Source organism: Carya illinoinensis, chromosome 3, assembly GCF_018687715.1.
Source record: "Carya illinoinensis cultivar Pawnee chromosome 3, C.illinoinensisPawnee_v1, whole genome shotgun sequence".
NCBI lineage: Eukaryota > Viridiplantae > Streptophyta > Magnoliopsida > Fagales > Juglandaceae > Carya > Carya illinoinensis.
The window spans coordinates 19,061,164-19,086,250 of record NC_056754.1 but is presented as its reverse complement, the minus strand read 5'-3'; the positions used below and the strand labels follow the sequence as shown (position 1 = coordinate 19,086,250).

Here is a 25,087-nt window from a genome sequence, read left to right as displayed (position 1 = left end):
TGGCGTTCCTTTTGTTCGTCGTTGGTGTTTCTTTTGTTCGTGGTGTGGGATCGGGCAAGAGATGGAAAGAAAGAGGGTTGGGAGAATCAAAGGTAACAGAGAGATGGGGAGGGGGAGAGATTTGGAGGAAACAGAGAGGGGGATCGAGTGTATGTGGTTTCCTTTAAGGTTTTTCTGGAGTGCCTACATGGTACATTATCATTGGCTGGTGTGAAAATCCTTTTTATACCCATCTAGCCCCAAGCTTTTCTCATGAATTAATTGTGATATTAGTTAGTATTGTTTGAGGTATAATTACTATTTGCAATCTTACTTAACCTTGAACTATTTTTTATATTGAAAAGGCAAAAATCTTGTACAGGTGCAAAAAATAAACTTCAACAATGCACATGAGGTCATATGAAGAAAATAAAATATGTCACGTTCAGGTATTATTCTAAACTCGATACAATTAGGGGAAGACATTATATATTGAGGAAAATATGTCTGTCGATGCTGAGATACCTCCAGGCAAGAGGCTGAAAAATAAAGAAAGAAGAAATGAAAAGACAAGGAATCACAATGTAGTGAGTTGAATGAGGCTTAAGCCACATGAGCGATGATATATAGGAGGATAACGGAGAGAAGACAAGCAATAATCAAGGCAGACAAAGATAGATCTAACTTAATACATATTATAAGAGAGACATTAATATGAAAATTATGAAATTGGATAATGATCCATAAATCCTATGCAGCAAGAGTATTTCCATAATTTTTAAATGAAAATCATTGAGGAGCAAAGGAATAGGCCGCCTATATCTATCTCGTATATAATTGTTTGCTTGCTTGTAGTTTATTTTGATTGGACTTGTATGGCCTCCAATTGTAATGTTGTTTGACTAGGGCTTATTTTGACTTTTGGTTGCTCTATTGTAATGGACTTACAAATATAACGAGGCATCATCTATGAGTTATTGGGGCAACATCGATTGTAATGGACTTGCTGGTAGCTCTAGTGATTTTGGAATCGATTTTGATAAATTTCATTAATGAAAGTCTGTAGGATTTGTAATGGATTTTGGAACAAAAATCTGGCTGCTCTAGTGATCATTTTGTAATGTAAGTCAGCATCTATTTCTAAACTTGCGGTTTTGTAATGAAAGTGATCTGGTTGAAAGTAGTTAGCTAGCCTCTAATATTTCTAAAGTACTTGTGGTTTGTAATGAAAGTCTAGTCGCTCTACTGATTTTGTAATGGATTTTGGATTATCATGTCAAGCACACGTTATGTTGTAATTGTTCAAACTATGCTAATTAATTAATGAAAGCCTGTGTGGTTTGTTTTAAAATAAAATACATAGTTTATTTGGTATATTGAATTAATCTTTCTAGCAGGCCACGCTAATTAATCTTCAATTATTAATTATTCTCTTGTAATCTTTCTAGTGTATATGGTATAGCTTTGACTCACTCATTGCCAACACATGATTAAAGGCAAGATTTAGAGAAAATAGAAGTAGATAAAAAGTTAGAGAAATTAAAAAATAATAATATTTTATTAGTATAAAAAGTGCAATGCCCCTTAAAATTTTGGATGGATGGTCCAAAGGCAAAAGATGGCATTTTATTCAAAATTTGACTAAAACTTTAGCTACACCAATGTACGTAAATGCTCTAAATCCCAAAATTTTCTGGTCGGCCGGCTGTGTTATAATTAATTACAGAAAAGCATGACTTGATAAGATTATAGATCTTATATAGATTGCCAATTTCCATACTAATTCTAACCTTGAAATATTAGCTAGCCATTCGCGGACTTTTTGTCTTAGATTGATGTAAGAAGTTACCTATATGGCGATTTATGTGGTAGAATATTACTTGATACAATTAATCTAGCTCCTCGATCATGTTGAAGTGTGGTACTAATAAATGGAACACGTGGGGAGACCTGAGTTTCATGAAGTCTCATATATTTTATCAATGTATTCCAACGCACGAAACAAGTTTATATATTTTATTTCCACCCAATTTAGACAACACATATATACATGCTCTTGTTCATACTGCTGGAATATGTCATGAACAACAACATCACGAAGTTACTGCAATTTTACATGTAATTAGTCATACAAATGGCCATCATATTTAAAAGTCGATAGAATCGTCGGAAGATCGGCCAACTTCGGCGGCTGCCCTCGTGGGTTGATTACCTAGCTAATTAATTAATTGACTTCATTCATTCAAATTTTGTTTTTCTATTCATCATGATTACGTCATTGTCTTTTAGATCTTTTCACCATGACTAGCTTCTTCTTCTTTAAATGTAAGTACAATTGGAAGCGGAAGCCACTACACGAATTCAGATAAATTTTACTCCATTCTTCAACGGCCGCCTCTGATCTCTCTCTCTCTCTCTGAATTCACTTCTCCAGCAGCAACAAAAAATATCATGGATTACTCTTCTTCGAATGATGTCCCTAGAAGGACACCAAAGTCAAGTCGAGCAAGCTCACCCCCGAGAGCTTCCGTAGTTGCTAAAGAATATGTTGGCGATTTAGAGATGCAGAGCATAGATTCTGTAGAAGAAGATGGCGGCCGTTGCCCAAACGTGGAAGAAACGTTCCCATTTAGCGTTGCTGGCCCCGGTACTTTAGGTGCTCCAGTACGTTTGGATGTTCATGAAACGTCATTTAAGTTTGGTTCCGAAGTTGTGTCGACAGAGCAAGATCAGAATTACGTTCCAAAGAAGGAGGGAAATATTTTCTTGACATGGAAGGATCTGTGGGTGACGGTGCCCAATGGCAAAAGTGGGCGCCGGCAAATAGTCCAAGGGCTGACGGGGTACGCGGAACCGGGAAAGGTATTGGCTATCATGGGTCCCTCTGGCTCTGGAAAATCAACCCTTTTGGACTCTTTGGCAGGTAAAATTTTGATGCATCCTCTCCCTCTCTTTCTTATTAAGGATATCTATATATAAATTTTTATATACATACATATATGCTCAATAGTTTGCTTTTTTTCCCTCCAAATACGATGGAAGACAGGAAGAATATGCATGGGCCGGTTTTGGAAACCTGGTTAAATTCCATTGATTGAGATATGGGAGGTATTGATGACAAGCAACTTAATTATTGCAGGGAGGTTAAGTTCAAATACAAAGCAAACTGGGGAGATCTTGATAAACGGACGCAAAGAAACCCTTGCTTTTGGAACTTCGGTATGAATAAAGACACGAAAAAGTCGAGTGTAAATTTGTAATGCAGATCAACGTCGATTTTAGGCCTTTAATTAATTTTGTGACCAGGGTTTATCTTATTTTGAATGACTTAGGCGTACGTTACCCAAGATGACACCTTAATGACAACACTAACTGTACGGGAAGCTGTGTACTACTCTGCACAGCTCCAACTTCCGGACTCAATGTCGAGATCCGAGAAGAAGGAAAGGGCCGAGATGACTATAAGGGAGATGGGGTTGCAAGGCTCCATGGACACGAGAATTGGAGGCTCGAATGTAAAAGGTCTAAGTGGGGGGCAAATGAGAAGGGTTAGCATTTGCATTGAGATTTTGACCCGCCCAAAGCTCCTTTTCCTTGACGAGCCAACAAGTGGGCTTGACAGCGCAGCATCATTTCATGTCATGAGCCGCATCGTCAAGATAGCTCGTCAAGATGGAAGGACTGTTGTTGCATCCATCCATCAACCCAGCAGTGAAGTTTTTGAGCTTTTCAGCAATCTCTGCCTCCTTTCTACAGGAATGACAGTCTATTTTGGCCTAGCTTCAATGGCAGAAAAGGTACGATATTTCCTTAAAAAATATATGTAAACTCAAAATGGCCAATATTTATCTTATGGAATTCATCTGTAGAAATAGAACCTCTTTAGCACTGAACAAAGTTTCTGAATAATTTTACGAATTGTACATATATGCAGTTTTTTGCTTCAAATGGCTTCCCATGCCCAACTCTGAGAAACCCATCTGATCACTACCTTAGAACTATCAACAAGGATTTTGATTCGGTAAGCATTATTTTCTAGCTCGTTATCATCCCCTTCTTGAAGATAATCGTCAGGGAGGAAACATTGGTTATACATATCACAAATATATATATATATATATATATATATATATATATATAGGACATCGAACAAGGATCTCGTACCACAACAAGCACCGAGGAAGCTATTAATATTCTCGTCAACTCATACAAATCATCCGAGACTTACCATCAACTTCAGCAGCTGGTATCTAAAATATGCCAACAGGTAAACAATTTAATCATATTTATTAATGACGACTCCAACTGTTCAAAAATTTTCTCCTCAACAAAAATTATGAAAAAGAAGATGGAATAGAAAGATTTGATGATGAGGTAGCTTCTTTGTTTTGTAGAAAGGAGGAACTCTGGAGAAGGGAAGCCAAGCAAGCTTCATTACCCAGTGTCAAGTTCTGACAAGGAGATCGTTTGTGAACATGTATCGTGATCTAGGCTATTACTGGCTTCGCCTTGCAATCTACATTGCATTGTGTTTATGTGTCGGGACTATCTTCCATGACATTGGCTCCAACTATGGCTCAATACAGGTAATTGGCGAAAATATATATCCAGCTGGAATAATGCCCTAGCTATACATCTCATGTGTTATGAATCATCAGAAACCTTGAAGTTAATTCATGATTATTAGAAAATGATGGTTCGGCACATCCTTATCTCACTAGACATGACTACTTGAAAAATTATAGGCTAGAGGTTCAATGTTGATGTTTGTTGCGGCCTTTCTGACTTTTATGGCAATCGGTGGATTTCCTTCATTTGTAGAGGACATGAAGGTGAATTATCATATCTTGTTCATATACAACATAATTTATGCTACATACGTAGCAATATTTGGATTTACTTCGACCCTGAATCTTTCTACATGTCAGATCTTTGGGCGAGAAAGATTGAACGGGCACTACGGTGTTGGGGCTTTTGTGATGGGAAACACATTTTCTTCCATTCCTTACTTGCTTCTCATCTCCATAGTTCCAGGAGCAATAGCTTATTTCCCTGTTGGTCTTCAAAAGAGCTTCGAACACTTTGCCTACTTCGTATTGCTACTCTTCGTGTGCACGATGTTGGTGGAAAGCTTGATGATGATGGTTGCGAGTATAGTGCCGGATTTTTTGATGGGAATCATTACTGGTGCCGGAATACAGGGCGTGATGATGTTGAATGGAGGTTTCTTCCGGCTGCCTGATGATCTTCCCAAGCCTTTCTGGAGATACCCAATGTATCACATTGCATTCCACAAGTATGCAAACCAAGGATTCTACAAAAATGAGTTTGAAGGATTAACATTCCCAAATAACCAAGCAGGAGGACCGCCAACGATCACTGGTGAAGAAATCTTGAGAAGTATTTGGCAAGTAGAGATGGGCTACTCCAAGTGGATTGATATTGTTATTTTGCTGGGAATGGTGGTTCTATATAGGCTTATGTTTTGGGGAATTATAAAGAGCGTAGAGAAGGTTAAGCCGCTTATTAAAGTTCTTGCAGCTCTACCTCACAAATAGTCAGAATAGATCGTAGACAACCCATCTGCATCTGGATTCAAAGCGGCCTCATTTGTTCACTACAAAAAAATTTTACCTTTTCTCATGAGGTTTTTTTTTTTTTTCAAGCTCTACATTCGTGCAGCAAATTAAGATGAATTAAGATAAAAGTTAAAAGTTGAATAAAATATTTCAGAATATATTTTTTAATATAAATTGAATAATATATTTTGAAATTTGTAAAATTTAATTGTTTATTTTATTTTGTTGGGACATTTGATAAAATTGTAATGATCAGATAAGATGAAATGAAATGAGAATAGTTGTGATAATAAAGGTCTAGTAACACTTTTGCATTTGGCAAAACTTTAGTAACATGATGTACCTAGCTAGTATTATCATGAATTTGTACATGCATATACTATGTTAAACAGCTGCGGTATTTATTGGGCACTCCCTTCCTCTTTCTTGTGTAGCTATTTGTACATTAAAGCTACTCTTCATTGCTCCCTTTTCTACGTAATTAGATCATGCTTGTAACGCCCCTAGTTCCAAATGGGTCGGAGAGTTACTACTTATCACTCAAAATAATGTCTCAATCATATAGTCATAGACTCCAAAGTTTTCAATGACACATACAACTTGCTATTTCAAATTAACTACTCCAATATGAATAATCTAGAACACCACAAAATTTCAAAATAAACCTCAACCTTCCAAAATACCCAATCAACTAAGCAAAACATAACTATTGAATAAAATGCTCCCATAACCAAAGAACCCTCTTTGTACTTATTCCTCAATAATCACGTGGCCTGATACATGCTTTATATTCTTGATCCTCAGCTGAATCATCTAAAATATTTGAAAATATTGTAACGATAAGAGATGAGTTATCAACAACTCAATAAGTAAAGCACATATACTAGTATGTAATTATTGGCCTTTTCAGATAATTCGATATGCAGTAATAAAACATTTCATTTTCAGAATATATATCCCAAAAACATGCTATCAAAATATCAGAGCGCTATTTCATAAACTATTCATATACATGAAAACTGTTCATATTCAAAGACACTTTGGCCTAACATGACTAAACATCTTCATCTTATTATATCGTATCATATTATATATTAAGTTTAACCCCCGTGGTAGGGTTTTGCTATCCCCGGTGGCCAAACTAGACAGTAACATATTATGAAACTTCCCCTTATTCATTATCAGAGTCTCAAATGTGCACACATAAAAGACCACTTTGGAAGCAAAGTGCACTAGACCACTTTGCTTCCAAAGTCTAGTGCACTTCGCTTCCAAAGTGAGTGCACTTATATCGTATCATATCATGTTAGTACCAAATATATTACGTGAACCAAGATCATCATATCAAAACCAGAATCAAAATCAGAATCAAAACGAAAATAGGTAAGTCATGCCAAAGGTTTTTCATATGCATATCATATCAAACCATGTGTTGAACATATTCATATCATTTCCATATGATCAAAACAGATCCAAAACATTTTCATATAACATGTACAAAATTCTCAAATATCATATTCGCTCTTTTTCACATTTCGATTAGAAACATTAAAATGTTGCTCATGTCTACACCAGTCAAGTCAGAAAATATTTTCCTCTTTCATATAGATTTCATGAGTAATACAAAAATACGTAACTGAGGTTGTTTTTCACATTTTCTTTTCAAAACATATCATGCACATTTTCGAAATCAATCTCAATTCACTTTTCTTTTTATGCAAAGTCTAGCTTAGGAATACTACTTAATTGGCCCTCTAAGCCTTTCAGAAGGATTTCCTCATCAACGTTGAACAATTATTAATCATCACCGAGAGGAGTTGCGATGGAGCTAAGCAAATGCGATGGTTGTGCCGGCAAGATGAGCAGCTGAGCACGAGAGGGACACGACGAACTTGGAGCGGTGTGGAGTGCTCGTCGAAGTTTTCTGTGCCAGTGGTAACAACCTGGAGGGGGCTGGCGCCTTGTGGTGGCTCCAAACAAGATGAGCACTGGGCTGTTGTTCTCTGTTTTCAGGGGCTAAAACAGGGGACAAACGGCTAGGTTTCCTTTAGATGCGGGGTGGTGGCGTACTGGACATAATCTTCGCAAAGAAGGACTTGGTCTTGGGCATGCGTTGGTTCAAGTAGCTGGGTAGTGGCGTCGGTGGCTTCTGTTGTGCATGGGATACCTCATCACGCTGGTTTCTCCCAAGTTGATGTGGGTCTGCGTTGTTAGATGCCGTGCATGGAGCTTGGCAGAGGCTTCCTTAAGGTGGTGGTGGGGTAAAGGTCTCGGTTTGGCCTTCTGTGGTGAGGAGGATCAGCGGTAATGTAGTCTCGAGCTGAGGATGATTAACACATGCATGCATGAGTCCCAGTAATGTGCATATATATATATGGTGACATCGTATACCTTAATGGAAGATGTGCATGCGGAGGAAAAGGACACGATGAAGGCAACCTTAGTTTGAAAAAAAAAAAAAAAAAAAAAAAGTGATGCCCAACTGCTTATTGACTATCAATCCATTATACAAGTTGTTGCCAAGAAAGTAGTAGGAATAAAATGCATGGAGTGGAAACTGACATGATGGAGCCGTGCAAGAAGAGGAGTCTGGCACAAGATCTTACGGGCTTGGACATTTTCTTAAAAACAAACGCCAGAAAAATTTAGAAAGCGGGCTTGGCTGGGCCCTAGTGTTACAATGATCGTGTTCATCAAGCTAGCTAGATTCTCTCAAGTTTGTTAGCTATGACGAATGTTGTTGACTATCCTGTCTTTTTTTGTTAACAAGATGAAGAGATTTTAGCATTAAATGAGTTCTTACAATAGAAGAAGCAAGTATTGCTTAGGCTTGCGGAATTTGTGTTCTAGTCTGGTAGAAAATTTGTGTTCTCTAGCCTATTAACTAAATTCAGGGATATAACTTTTTATTCTCTAGTCATTAATTGAAGTCATGATGTGCAAGATTGTGAGAAAGTTCTAAACGCATGCCAAATTAATTATCTACCTATAAATTAAGGGTCTTGTATTAGTCATTGAAGCATTACAAGATCAGAGAGTTTGAGCCTTTAATTTGGTCACTACACGATACAAAATTAGAAAGCTTGAGGTATTTACCGGCTAGCGTAGAAGAGAGAAGCGGTATAATAATACTTTAGGATATAGTTAGACTGAAAAAGTTTGTTTAGATTTAGAGATGAGATAGTTTTAAATGAAAGATAAAAGTAAAATAAAATATTGTTATTATTGTTTTGAGATTTGAAAAAAGTTGAATTAGGATTTGAAAAAGTTGAATTGTTTATTATATTTTTTATGAAAAATTGAAAAAATTGTAATGATGAAATAAGATGAAGTGAGATCACTTCCCAATCCAAACCAGGAAAATCTTCGCATCTTATATAGTTGCTGAAATTTATTCTCATACTTTCTACTTCTTCAACATTTTGTTTTTTAACTCGGCTGCTATGATTATTGATGCCAGAAAGAATAACGATTATTCTACAGACAAGTTTCAACAAGTAATTCATAAGAAGAATTCAAGAAAATCGCCCAAAACATAGAAAAACTCTTAATAATATTGATTAATAATAAAATATAAAATTATTTTATGAAACCCACAAGCCGGATTTAAATAGTTGCAAAATTTAAAATTATGAAGACTTTTCTTAAAATAGAAAAATCTAAATTATTGTATAAGAAATTAATATATAAATAAATAAGAATCCTACCAAATATTTGATCAAAATCAAATCCAGAATCATTTCCAAACTTGAAACTAAATATTTACTATCAAGATAACAATGAGCATAAATATATGATTTGGAAAAAAATAACTAATTCTATTCTAAATAATTTTGGAGAAAATAATTGATATCTCATATCAATTTAGATCTGCACCATTCTCACCAGGTTGGAGAGAATTCACCCTCGAATTCTAAACTTTATTGCCTCAATCTTTTGGATGTCCAATTAGACCAATCTTTATTTTCTTTTGTTGTATTTTCTCGATAATCATGGAAAAACTAAAGTTGATTTGATCAGTTCGAAATAAAATAATATTGAACATCTTATATTACAAATTTAAGTTTTTTTTTTTCCCACATCTCAAATCCAAAAACAATTATTTTGCATAGGAGAATTTGAAAAAAAAAAAATTCTTCAACTCCAAGAAAATCAATACAGTTAATTGTCTGAAAAGTTGTTTCACAATCTTCAAATTTCAAAATTTTACTACCATTTTCTTTTTTCAAGTCTTTTATGTTTCAATAGAAATAGTTACATCATCAACTAGGTTATCTTCATCAAGATAGGTATCGTAGATTGGTATGGAGTTCTACCCTATAGAAGAATGTTTATCCTCAAACTCTTCTTTATCGGAGTAGTAAATCCACTCAACCTCATGCAATAAATCAACGAAACCTTCAGCCAAAAGAGTACCGGGAAATTCTAGTGAAACAACTCTAAAATGGAGGTCCCCATGACACTCCTCCTGACTTTGGTATGCCTAGAATAGAGCACGATTGTGATAAGAGTTCTCAAAACTGGAATCATAATAGAAATCGTGATCTTCCATCTTACAATCACCGATATCCTGCATCTTTAGACACTTGGTTAACTCTGCAAATCCTCAATTATCACATCCTGAACGCTAAGATTATGATGCAAGACTTCCTCATTCAGAACCTGCTCACGACGACTACGACCACCAGCCATGAAAACTGATGAGATCACCCCAAGAAAGATGCTAAAGCTCTAATGTCAACTGATGCCAGGCATAATTTAGATTGATTTTGACGAGTAGTTTCAACAAATAATTAACAAGAAGAAAAAAAAGATAATCACCCAAAACACAGAGAAAAACTCTGAATAATATTGATTAATAATAAAATTTGAAATTATTTTATGAAACCCACAAGCCAGATTTAAATAACTCCAAAATTCAAAATTATGAAAATTTTTCTAAAAATAGAAAAACCTAAGTTATTGTATGAGAAACTAGTACATAAATAAATAAGAATCCCACCAAATATTTGGTCAAAATCAAATTCAGAATCACTTCCAAACTTGAAACTAAATATTTACTAACAAGATAAGAATGAACATAAATATATGATTTGGAAAAAAATAATTAATATTATTCTGAATAATTTTGAAGAAAGTAATTGATATTGATATATATCAATTTGGATCTGCACCAATTATCCTCATTTGCCCATGGATGGAAGCTTTCAAACTTGGCTAGCTCTCACTGATAATACGTCCCATGCAATTCACCATACATACATATGATCTAGTTTAGAGAAGCAGATTTCAAGCTCAATTAGCAACAATTACCAATAAAAAAGATTTGAAAAAATTAGCTGAGACAATGTCACAAGTCTCGGACAGTGATGAAGAAGAAGACCATCAAGTCAAATTATTTCCAGCACAGCAGACAAAATCATCGCCATTACAACAGGCATCTCCATCTCAACAGGCATCTCATTCTCATGACCACTCACCATATTATCCCTGGCAGATGATAGATTCTCAAGATCCGTTCGAACTGGAACTGGCAAATTATAACCCTCAAATTATGTAATTCTAAAAGATTATTGTCACTTTTGTTCATTATCAGAACACTGTTCAAAATGCCCATCAGTCAAAAATCATCCACTTGTCTAGCCGCCAACGTTTAATAAATGTAGCTGCCTATTTACTGTGTATGAGTTATTGGAGTCACTGTACATGTTAGTAATATTATTGTAAGTTACTATTTTGGTATCTATAAATAGGTAGTTTGTAAGTAAGGAAAGGCATTTAGAATGTTCCATCTGAAGTCATTCTCAGTCCTTCTCTCTCTCGTCACTCTCAAATACTCTCTCTTGTAAACTCTTTTCCATGTCTCCTGCCTTTCAATCATTTGAGAATTAATTTCCTTGAAAATATTATGCTTTTAATGAAGTTGATTTTATCATATATTGTTCTTTAATTTTATTCATGAATTAAGGACGGTTGTACCACATGCCCTTATTTTCTGCACTCCATGCATTTGATTACTAATATTTATTCTATTATATATTAATTATATTATATTATATATCCTGGTATACATAGTTGTATAAATAATATATATATACATATGTATATATATGTATGTATAATATATATATATAGGAATGATGTTTGTAAACATTCTTGGATATTTGAGGACACAGCTTATTGCATTGGCTTGTTGAGAGATGGAGGACCAGAACTGTCTTGAAAGTTGATCGAATTGTTTGTGAGATAGCTAGGCTGACTTGGTAGAGAAATGGCCATTTCTGTCTAGTTGTCATATATTTTAATAAGAAATGATATTTACAGTCCTGGATTATGCAAGTGTCATGCAATCCATTTTAAAAAAGTGAATAAATATGAGACCTACATAAATTAAAAAAAAAAATCCACTCTTTTTCAAAATGATTGCACGGTACTTACGCAGTCCACGACTGCGCAACTAAAAATACTGCATTCTTCTTCATCGGCAAAGAGGCCTTGTACCCATACTGATCAAAGCTTCAACTTCCAATCTTATCTACAATTTCCATCATATTGATCTCTACAAGAATGCTAAGATTAAAAGAAAAAAGAGAAAAATACTATGAACAAGGAAAAATATTGAGATTAAAATAAAATAGAGGAAAACATCGCTTCCTTCCACAATACATTTTCTCGAAAACCAAACAACAAGTACATAGCCAATCCATGGCATCACAAAATTATATACAAGATTTATGTGGAAATAAGAAAATATCTTTTAGAAATCAGTAAAAAATCTCCAGAACCACAATACCCAAGATGACCAGGAAGGTTATATTAGACCCATAAGAGGACCTTGCATGGATCTGGCTCATACATGCCCAATTAAGAGTTGGTTATCTGTTTGGGTTCAGATTCATTCCGTACCTAATCTAATATTATAATCGTATTTTATTATTAAAAAAAATTTTGTAATTCATATTTTCTAATAAATAAAATGCATGTAGTCTTATATTTACAAATACATAATAAATAGGCTTACTTACAATATTGTGCATGTTTGCATGCATTTTTAAGACTTTTACATTGTTTATATGCATAAACAATGAATGATGGACAAATCAACTATGTTGATTGGATATTACAAGGAGGAAAAGAAAACTTGTAAACTCTAAGATCCATGTGAATAATTATTTTCATCGTGTCGGTGAATAATTATTTGGATATTACTTTTATTGTAATTGGATATAGTGTGCATTGAATCTAATCTAATTTATATGCCTACTCGAAGTCTTTTATATTGAAGGAATATTTTGCAAACCTCTATTTATCCAATATGTAATTTAGCTAAGGAAACTACCATGCATATCTTATGGGAATGTCCTTCCTTTTCAGGTGTATGGAGTTCTTGTTCGAGAGGTGGTCTACAAAAATCTTTGACTCTTGGTGGGAGTTTTTCTGAACTGTTTTCTTTGTTGTCAATGAGGCTTAATTCTTCATATCTAAATCTTATGTCTATTCTAGCTAGGTTGATTTTGCACCGCAGGAATAAATTTGTTTTTGATGATAAGTTCCAACATCCTACTCATCTAGTTATGGAAACAGAAATAAGTTGGAAGGATTTTCATTACTCTCTAGGAGGAAACACAACCCAACATTGGAAAAAGACCATCTATTATTAATACTTGGCATTCTCCTAAGAAGTTTTCGATAAAGTCTAAATCAAATAGTAGACTTCCTAATATAGCCATTACGATGTCATTCCAATAGGAATGTGATGCAAAACAAATAGTAGATGCCATTATGGTTGTATCACTATTTGCCATTATGGCTTTATCAAGAAATCAAAATCACTAGGGCCAATTTGTGGAAGACAACATATCTGTTTTGTCAATTATGGTTGCTTGGAATGTAAGTTTTTGTAAATAGAGAAGGCAATCAGATTGCTCATTGTCTTACCAAGGCAACTCTAGGTCTCATTGTTGATACTGTTTTAACTGAGGAAATCCCTGATTTTCTTTAGCCACTTGTGGCTCTGATTGTAACTCTATTTGAATTAAAAAAATATTAAATCAAACATAATTTTATATAAATTGCATTGTTTTATTCAAATATATTATTGATGATTCTAATAATAACAAATCGATAGAATACACGTACTCATATTTATTTATAAATATTTTTTAAAATATTAATAAAATTGTTTTCAATTGATGTTTTCTATTATTGTTAAAAATGGATTAATTAACAAAAATCTTATTTGTAAGCACTTTTGCGTATTTTTTATGTACTCCAATAATGCGATTAGCTGGATCACTTTTTTTAATAGAAAATAGCTGTTTTGGCCAATCACATCAGTTTAGTGCGTAAAAAATATACAAAAGTGACTGTATGCATCATAATTCTTAGTAAAATTTTTTAAAGTTATTAAAAAAATAATTGAAGCACAACCATTTCTTTCAGATGGATAGAAATCTACATATATATAACCAATTACATACTTTAGACCATATATTTCTTTTAATTTATTTTGCATCAAATTGATATTTTTTTTTTTTTTATGTTAGACTTATTAATTTGGGTTATAATTTCACTTTGCCCCCTCAAACTTTCACTCAATTCACAATGTGCCCCCATACTAATAATTTCGATTTAGTCAATGGTATTTTTTTCTTTGTAGTGAATGTTATGCACGTAAGCAGCACATAGAAATACTTTCTGTTGCATTTGATGTTGCTGGTAGATAGAAGGGAGATTGTTAAGTTTTGAAAGTTAGCTGGTCCACTATGATGAAATTATTAGTTTGGGGGACACATTGTAAATTACGTAAAAGTTTGAGGGGCAAAATAAAATTAACCCTAAAAATAATTATAGTTTACATCAATTGTGTGAAACAACGTCCTTCTAGTTGTGGGCCACAACTAAACCCTTCAAATAAATTTTTTTTATTTATATTTAGGTATCATTTAGATGTTGAAATGAGATTAAAAATTTGTGAATAATAATAAAATAATATGTGAATAATAGTAAAATAGTTTGAGTTAGATATTTTATAGAGTTTTAAAAAAAGATAGAGCAACAAGTTTAATTAATTAATGTTTGGGATTATGATGAAAAATATAACTTATAACTTTAGAGATTATAATTTTTCTTTTTTAAAAGAACAAACTTCATTCATTAGATTAAATGTTGAATACAAGAAGGATAATCCTCAATGAGCAAATAGTCTTCCAAGCAAGCTAAAGCATATTTGGCCAAACAATGGGTCGTAACATTGACTTCCCTAGGACATGTCTAATAGACCAACTCCAAGCCTTGGAAAAGAGGAGCTTGATATCTCTGATGATGATTCCCGTGAAGTTCTAGCTATCTTCCCTCTATTGGACAGCCTTTACCACTACAAGAGAGTCACCTTCTAAGATGAGTTGGTGAAGACCCAATTTAGCACAAAAGGAGGTGGCTCTAAGGGCTGCTACTGCTTCCCCCAATATAGGATCAGGGGTCAAAGGTTTTGATGAGCATTACGTGGCTGTGATATAGCTAGCTAAGTCCCTAATTACCATTTTCATGCCCATCTTCGAGTTGCCTTTATATAATGTTGCATCTCAATTAACTTTGAAGACACCTGGAGGGGAGCAGTCCACTAAAAGTCAGGAGGCACAAGATCCAAATGTTGTTTCAAGCTACCCTCTTGTCAAGAGCTAATGGACTACAGCTCTACACTAACCTATTTAGATATTTGAATAGGAAAGGCAAAAAAAAATTCTAAAAAATTCAAGCGTTCCTTCTGTGCCATAGCAGTTTAGTAGCGAGCCATTTCAATGACTTCCTAGAGAGATAGATGATCCTAGATAGACTTAAAAATTTCTTTAAAGGGGCCATCTGCAACACAACTTTTGGAGTCTCCTCAAGTATAAGGACCACACATCTTGGGTAGCTTTGCACGACCAGAGGGCATGAGACACAAACTCAAGATGAATGACACAAATGGGGCACATAGGGGACTCCACCACTTTCCTTTTGTGCAAGTTGACTTTTGTGGGGAGAGACTCGTAGCTCTCTAGAGAAAGGACTTCATGGCATTAGGTGCCTTAATGCCCAAAGTTTGTGCCAAAACCCAGAGTTGGAGTTTTGCTTAGAGGACTAGCCTATCCTATCCTCCTTCATGGATCTTCATGGATCTTTACATAAGTTTCTATAGAAACTTATGGGCATCTTTCTTATCATACTAGCCTCTTGTTCTGAGAAAATTAAATAAATGAGAGGGAGATCCCATTGCAAAGTGACAGGATTGATAAGTTTTGAGACTTTGGCATCAGGTTGTAGGATGCTTACAAAGGATTGAACTCGATAGGTTGAGGGATTGGGTAGCCATTTGTCTTTCCAGATTTTGATATTATTGTCATTCCTTAGTTTCCATAAAAGGCCTTCTAAGAGAAGGGGCCTTACTGACAGAAAATTTTTCCACACATAGGATTCATTACCTCTTTGTTTTACTAAGAAGAAATATGAAGCATGGTAGTATTTGGCTTGGAGCACTTGAGCTATAAGGGAGGACTGATTTGGATGATTATCCAATCTTGCTAAGTAAGTAAAGCTAGGTTAAAGTGTACAAAGTCCCTAAAACCCAAGCCTCATTCATGCTTGGGTTTCCCAAGGGACTGCCAATTCATCTAATGGATTTTTGACCTGTTTTCTTTGACCAAACCAAAATGACTGCAGGAGTTGATTGAGGCTCCTTAGGATAGCTTTAGGAAGCTTAAATATACCCATATTGTAGGTAGGGATCGACTGCAATATAGATTTTAGCAAAATTTCCTTACCAACTTAGGATGGTATGTTGGTTTTCCAGCTAGTCATCTTGGTTTTGATCCTGTCTAGTACTGAGCCGAAGGTTTTGGACTTGTTTCTCCCCACATAGGAGGGTAGTCGCAAATATTTGTCAAAAGTGCCAGAAGCTCTAATGCCTACTAGCTCGAGGATAGCTTGTTGGACCTCCTGTTGGGTGTTGCTGCTGAAGAAGATGGAGGTTTTATCTAAATTGAGTCTCTACCTAGAAGCTTGCTCATAAGTGCTAAGAATTTGATGCAGTCTATTCTATTATGCTAGGTTGGATTTACATAAAACTAGGCTGTCATCTGCAAAAAAACAAGTGATTGACATAGAAAGCTCCTCAAGCAACTGGTATACTAGATATTAAACCCTATTGCTAAGCTTGATTCAAACAGAAACTAAGTAATTTAAAACAAGTGATAAAGAGGTAAGGGGATAAGGGATCTCCCTGTCTGATTCCCTCAGTAGGTTGAAATGACTCTTGAGGCATGGCATTCACTAAGATGGAGTAGCTAATAGTGGTAACACATTGCATCACCAACTCAACGCATTTGCTGTCAAAACCCATTTTGAGCATAACTGCATGCAGAAACCCCCATTCTACTCGATCATAAGTTTTGCTCATGTTGAGTTTGAAAGCCATATACCCATTGTGCCTCCCTTTTAGTCTATTTTGCATTGAATGCAAGAGTTCATAAGCAACTACCACATTGTCAAATGTTAATCTCCTTAGGACAAAAGCATTATGTGTAAGAGAGATTATACTAGGCAGGGTAGGTTTTAATCGATTGACAAGCACTTTGGCAATGATCTTGTAGAAGACATTGCATAGACTGATGGGTCTATAGTCTGTGATAGATTGGGGGGATTTCGTCTTGGGTATCAGTGAGATGAAAGTCTGGTTAAGCTCCTGAAGACCCACCTTGGGTCACCTCTTTCCCAATGGTGGCCCACCGATGGTCATAAAACACTACTAGGAAACCATTTGGGCCAAGAGAACTTAGGGATTCATTTTTAGGATAGCTCTTTCAACCTCCTCTTTTGTGTAAGCTCTGGTTAAGGAGCAATTCATCTCTTTAGTGACTAAAGGTTGGAGAGAGTTGGGAATAATAGGAATACTTTCTGGATCAGAGGTGGAAAACAGGCTCTGGTAGAATGATTGAAAGGTCTTGGCAATCTCCTCTTGGCTAGAAGCTAAACTTCCATTCTCACTGGTTATGCTTTTGATGGAGTTCGCCTACCCTTTTTGAGTTGCACACTTGTGGAAATACTTGGTATTCCTATCCCCCTCCTTAAGCTACTTTGTTTGGCCCTTTGGTGCCATTTCAACTCTTCCTCCTCAAGAATGTCATCCACTTCTCTCTTTAGTGAGTTAATCTGGTCACTGAACTAACCAGTACTGGACTCCTGCATAACCCTTAGTCTTTCTCTTTTTTGTGTGAGGATCCTTCTCTGGTCTCTATAGACTTCCCTGCTCCAAATCTTTAGTTTGTCTCTGTAGCTATCCAAACCTTCTCGAGTGACAGCTAACTTAGAACCATGGGAGAGACCTAGCAACCAAGCAGTTTGAATTATCTTAGCACAACCCTCTCTCTTTCCCCAGGCAGCTTCTTACCTGAACACTTTCTATTTAGGGATCTAGTTAGGAGCATAGTTCGTGCAAGTGATGAAAAGGGGGTTGTGATCTGAGTAGTGGACAGGAAGGACATAAACCCAATTATGCTCAAAAAGATGTAGCCACTCATTAGGGGTGTAAAAAAAATTGGGTAAACCGGACTAGACTAGACCGCACAGGTGAATTTGGTCTAGTATCAAGTTTGGTTCGGTCTGCTACCAATTTTATTTTTCTTAAAACCAGTCAAAATAGATCCGATTCCAATTTTTCTTTTTCTCAAACCAAACCAGACCGATTCATATATACATATTTTAATTTTTGATGTTGTATATAGTTTTTATATATAATATATAACTATATATAAAATAGTTTTGTATTATATGATAAATTACTAATTAATAGAATATTAAATTTTAAAATCTTATATCATTATAGTTTATTATATTAATAGTTATACTAATATTATATGGTGCATATTAATAGTTATACTAATACTATATCACTATATATTATAATATATTATAATATATCACTATATTCTATAATACAATTATAATATATATTATAATATACTACAATATATTATCACTATAGTATTATATATTATAATATACTATATGATATATATTATATAATGTATAATATAATATATTAAAATAAAAAAATCGGACTGAATTGGATCGGAAATCGAAGTATCGGTTTAAGAGGATTATCGGTGCGTAATCGGTTTTGAAAAATACAAAATCAGTACATACCGATTTGGTCTTAAATTTTATCCAAAATCGGACCAGACCGAACCAGTTACACCCCTACCACTCATTATTGACTAGAGTCTTGCCTAGTATTGATTTAGTGAAGTCAACCCCCTTCCTCTTGTTGCACCAAGTAAATTTAGACCCTATATAGCCAATGTTCGGTAGAGCACAATCCAATAAGGCTATCTTGAAGTCCTCCATCTCTGTTTGAAGGGTCTTGCATGAGTACCAAACTATTCATCTTGAAAAGGAATTTCATTAAAGTCCTCCATGCACAACCAGGGGTTTTGAATATGAGAATGGATTAGTCTAAGCAGATCCCAGCTTTCTTTCCTTTTTGCAGCCACCAATTGTCCATAGGAGCCTAAGACAATCCACTTCTTGTCCATTGTAGAAGAAAAAATAGAGAGAGATATATGATGATTAGAGTAAAAGTCCAAAACAGCCACCACCTCCTTCTTCCAAAAGAAGGCGAGGCCACCACTCCTACAAATGCAGTTAACTACAAAACTGTGATCAAAATTTATTTTGTTTTTGATGATTTCTATTCTTTCTCTTTTGCACTTAGTTTCACTTAAAATAATTACATCTGGGCTTTTATCCTTCACCATTAACTGAAGTTCACAAACTGACCAAGGGTTCCCAAACCCTCGACAGTTCCATGCCAAGTGTTTCATGGGGACTGGCAGGACTGTAACACAACCTCTACCATTCTAGCTTGCTTAGCTCTCTTCCTTGTCATGAAGGGCCATTGAGATTCTCCTTTAGGCCTATTCTTCTGCTTAGACTCATTAGCATCATGCATGGATGAGTCAGGGGTGGCAAGGTGGGCTTTAGGGCCAAGCCCCCTAGCCTTTCTCTTCCAAGTAGGCCCACCTTTTGTTTTGCTAGACTTAACTAGTTTGATATGAGAGGTTTGAGATGGAGAGCTAACCTAAGTAGCTTCTGTGACAAGACTATCTGCCTTGAAGGGACAAGCAAGGGGAGCAGTTTGGTGAGGCCACACTAGAGACAAAAGGTTCCTCTATGTGCATATCAGTCAGGTGGGGGGAGGTCTCGAGGCTCTCAGAACTTGCCTGGAAGGGAAGGTTAGTGTGTCCTTTAGGGCCAAGCATGTTGCCCCTTCCATGTAAAACCTCTCTAAGCCGGTAATTGTTAGAGCTCCTGATATCAGCTCGTTCAAAAGTTGCAATAGGGGTCCCTTTTACACCCTGTCCCATCCCAAAATCATCATACTTGCTAGCCTTCTGTTTGTTCTGGCGACAGTCTCCTGAAACTTTAAAATCTTCCCTCTTTTAGCTATAGTTAAGCTCTCGACTGAGAGCTAGCCCTCAACCCAGAACCATATTGAGAAGCAGTCCCTTCACGTTGTTTACCACCTATGAGGGAGTCAGGACATGTTGGACCAGAGTGTTTGATGACCCTACATTGGAAGCAAAACAATGGCAACCTCTCATACTTAAAAGGAATCTAGAATCGTTGCTCCCCCATGGTAATAAACCGACCTCTAGCAAAAGGTTTTGAGATGCCTGATAAAACTTTACCCTTAGAAAACTCCCCCTAAGCCATCCCACTAGCATGACATCCACTAATAACACTTTGCCCATTGCTACACCCAGGCTCTTCCCTTTGGTTTTGTTCATACCTATGAAGGGAAGGTCGTGTAGCTGTAGCCAGAAGGGTTCCTTGGTGAAAGAGATGTCTTTGGGAGCCAAGCAACCTTCACAGTCGTATAAACACAATAAGGACCTGTCAAAAGACCAAGGATGCCCTAAGAGGACCCTGGCCCTCCATTTTCCATACCTTGCTCATGGTGGCATGAAATGCACCCTTATTGACCTCCTTATCTACTACTACAAGGGTGGCCAAGCATTTCTTACTCTTTTCAATAGAGATCAAGACTTCCTCCTCCTTTAGGATGAGGACTTCTATTTTCTCCTTCTCAATGAGACAAAGGCCCTCATAGAGGCTGGAGAACTCTTTACCATGGTTGAGGGCAACAACAATGGCATGAGAATAAAAACACTAATAAGCTTTTCGGACTTAATTCCAAGATAGGAGACATCTAAGTTCTGAAGAACTATAGAGAGAACCACCCCACATTTCCCAGAGAGAGAAGACTCCATCACAAGTTGAGTATAGCTTTGTTCCTTTAAAAAACCAGGACTTATAACTTATAACTTAAGTAATAAGTTCTATTATTAAAAAGTAATTATTAAACACTTTAAAAAATGTTATATTTGTTTGGAAACAAATTTAAAAAATGAATTTAAATGTAGAAATGAGGATTATTTAAATTTTTAAAAATTATGATCATATCCTTAAACGTTTGAAAATTGTATGATTATTTTTTCATTAAAAGTCTTTTTAAAATTCGAATTATGTTTTGCATTATATGGAGAAACACATTTGAGAAAAAATATCAAAATGAAGATTTTCCTTAAACATACTTTTTAATTTATTTGAGATTAAAAATGTTTTAATAGATAACACCTAAACAATCTAATTTTTCCATTAAAAAACTTTTTAAGACTATTTAAATATTTTGTAAGACCGCAACCTCAAACAAATATTTAATTTAGTATCCAACTGACGATGTCACGTTGGCCTATAAACTATTACAATATTGATTAGTGGACGGAGTGAGTCCTCCCTTTCCTTTTGGAAAAAGAGTGAGGTTGTCCAGTGCCTTTGGTCTCAAAGGCTTTACGTCTCACACCTTGTGAGTTTTAAGTTTTTGTTTATTTAATTTCTATATCTAGTGCTCTTTGCATTTCACTACTGGGAGTGATCAAATGGAGGCAGGATTTGGCAAAGAGATGGGAGAGACTTCACCTATTGGAGGAAGAAAAGTCTTGTTTTCACGTCAAACAAGATTTATCAAAGGAGGATAGAAGAGGAAAGCATTGCATAGTCAGAAGAGCGATGACAGAGAAAGGGATTAATAACGAAGCGTTCATAATTACAATGTCTCAAATCTGGAGGTTGGAAGGCTGGGTCAGGTTTAAAGAGTTGGGAGACCAGTGTTTTCTGATCGAGTTCAAAACTCAGGCAGACGAGGAGAAAGTTCTCAGTGGCTGTCCCTGGTTCTTTGATAGACATCTCCTCATGTTGTTAGAAGTGGACGGAACAGTTTCAATAAACGAACTTCATTTTGCATATGAACCCTTCTGGGTTCAGCTCCATAACCTGCCACTAGCCACCATGACAAAAGAATTGGGAGAACAGTTTGCTGCCTTCATTGGAAATGTGATATGGGTGGACACTGAAGCAGATGGACGTGCATGAGGAAGAAGCTTGAGAGTGAGGATAGCGGTGGACATCCATAAACCTCTTCTAAGAGGGAAATGGATAAAGTTTGGATAAAAAAAGCACTGGATTTCAATTAAATAAAAAAGATTGCAGAACTTTTACTTTCAATGTGGGGTGCTATTTCACAAAGGAAAAGAATGCACCAAGCTACGACCTGAACATCAAGGTGAGGAGGAAGCTCCAACACAGTTTGGCCCCTGGCTCCATGGGCAACCGAGGAACATAAACATCTTTGATAGTCGCAGGTATGGTGGCTCCGACGAGGAGAAAAAATAGCATGGGGAACATCAAAGAGATAGAGCTGAAGGTGTCAGAGAAGAGGCATGGCAAAAATCTCAAGCTTACAATCAACAGGCTAAAGCAGAAGAGCATGAACGTTTACCAATGGAAAAGAAGGGAAATGGTCTTCGAGCCTAGAGCACACAACAGTAAAATGAAGGAAGCTTGGGTAAAGGTAACTATTTTGGTTCTTACCTAGGGGTCCATAACTTAGTTCAGGCCAAAAGTAAACATTTAGAACACAATGAGGCAGTGTACGTCCATGAAAACAGTGTAGCGGGGGAAAACACTAGTTCCCAAAGTCCACAAGGTTTCAACGTGGAATGGAAATAGAGGCTGACTTAACAACACCTAGAGGAATAGGGGTTGAAAATAATACAATGGCACACGTTTTAGATAGTGAAATGAACATAATAACAGCTAAAAGTAAGGAGGGTTCTAAGGAGGGGCAATGTGGTCCAAAGGTTAAGGAGTCTAGCATTAAGAAAACGAGAGATAACCAGCAAGCAGGAGGTGAATATAAGACACATGCTACGGCTAGCTTGAAGAATAACACTAAGAAATGGAAAAGAAACGCAAGAAAAGGAGGTTCATACAATGAAGGAAAAGAGGTAGAGCATCTGGCTGATATCTCCAACCAAGCTCTGAGAACTAATTACAAGAGGGGGTGTAAGAGGAGAGTACATGAGGATGATCCTGGCGAAAAAAGAACAAAGAGATTTGATGACAACAAGGAAAACCACAATGAAATGGCAGAGGCTGGTGCCCAGCCCTGCCAATCCCAATAAGCATACTAGTATGGAACTGCTGAGGGCTTGGGAACCCTCGGACAGTTAGTGTCCTTAGAAATTTAACTAAGGAAAAGTGGCCCAACTTAGTTTTCCTTGTGGAAACTAAGAGCAAAAAATCAAGACTTGAAGAGGTGAGGAGGAGTTTGAAGATGGGGTTGTTTTGCTATGGATTGTGTGGGAATGAGTGGAGGCATTGCATCACTATGGAAGGAAGCCTGACAGGTCAAAATAATCAACTACACAAGATGGCATATTAGTACACTAATTCAAGAAGGAGATCCTGGACCAACATGGCAGTTCACAGGGTTCTATGGACACCATGACTCGGCCAAAAGGTGTAGTAGCTAGCAATTGTTGCAAATGCTAAAACCCTCTAGCCCCATGACCTAGCTCTGTGTAGGTGACTTCAATGAGATCCTGCACCAGAAAAAAAAAAAAAAAAAAAAAAAAAAAAAAAAAAAAAAAAAAAAAAAAAAAAAAAAAAAAAAGTGGGTGGAGCAAGTAGGCCATATAGACAAATTGAATCTTTCAGAATGGTTGTAGATTACTGTGGACTTAATGACATCCATTCATAGGGACTAAGGTTCACATGGTCCAACAAAGGTGGAAAGACCTTCATAAAAGAAAGGATTGATAAAGCCTTTGCTAACAAGGAATGGAATGATATTTTTAAGAATGGTTCGTGTACTGCACTAGCTGCAATTAAATCTGAACACTCCCCCCTTGTAATTGAAAAGCACACAAAAGGTCCTAAAGGAAAGAAAAGAGAGAGCTGTTTTAGATATGAGGTGGCTTGGGAGATGAGAGAAGACTGTTTGAAGACAGTAATTGAGGCATGGAGGAAGGGTGGAGGAGGAGGGACAAAGGCTAATCAGTTAAGACAGAAACTTGGTGCTTGTCAAAGAGATCTGCAGGGTTGGAACAAAAAAAGGCAACAAGAAGATCACACGGCAATCAACAAAAGAATGGAAAAAATTGGTTACCTCCAAGAAACTGGCACAAGTGATCACCTGTCCCAGATGAAACAGATTCAGAAGGAAGTGGAGACAAACTTGACAAAGAAGGAGTTAAAGTGGCGGCAGAGGGCAAAGCAATATTGGTTCAAACTTGGTGATAGAAATACCAAATACTTTCATATGCAAGCCAGCCAAAGGAGGAAAACCAATACTATCAAAGCAATAAAGGATCCAAATGGGAGAACGATCATTGAACAGACAGAGATTGGGGCAGTCTTCACAGGGTATTTCTCTACTCTCTTTACAACTTCTCAGCCTTCTAATTTTGAAGAGTGTTTAAATGCCGTGGATACTAAGCTAGCAGGGGATATGAAAACCTAGCTTATGATTCCTTTCACTAGAGAGGAGATCAGAGCTGCTGCTTTTCAAATTAACCCATTGGGGTCTCCCTAGCCCCGATGGGTTTCCAGCCCACTTTTACCAAAAATACTAGGAAGTAGTGAGTGAAGAAGTATACAAGCTAGCCCTCCAAATCCTTAATCAAGGTGGTTCCCTTTCTGAGATAAATGACACATTCATTACTCTTATTCCCAGAGTTAACAGTCCTAAAAAGGTTACTGAGTTTAGACCCATCAGTCTTTGTAATATAGTGTACAAAATCATATCCAAAACAATTGCAAACAGATTGAAAGTAATTCTCCCTAGGCTTTTCTCTCACAACCAGAGTGCCTTTGTGCCAGACAGGTTAATCTCTAATAATACCATTGTGGCTTACGAAATCTTATACTCTATTAATACTAGGATGAAAGGAAAAAAAAGGTTTAATAGCCCTCAAATTAGATATGAGTAAGGCTTATGATAGGGTTGAATGGAGTTTTATTGAAGCTATCATGAAAAAGATGGAATTCCCTACCCACTGGATAAACATCATCCAGACTTGCCTTAATTCAGTGTCATATTCAATCCTCATAAATGGAGAAGCCCAACAGTGCTTCTGGCCTTCCAGGGG

General features: G+C 36.2%; 1 pseudogene; it reads left to right on the top strand.

The window, feature by feature from the left end:
• Positions 1-2,324: 2,324 nt before the first annotated feature.
• Positions 2,325-22,028, top strand: LOC122304583 (annotated as a pseudogene).
• The last annotated feature ends 3,059 nt before the right edge of the window (positions 22,029-25,087 follow it).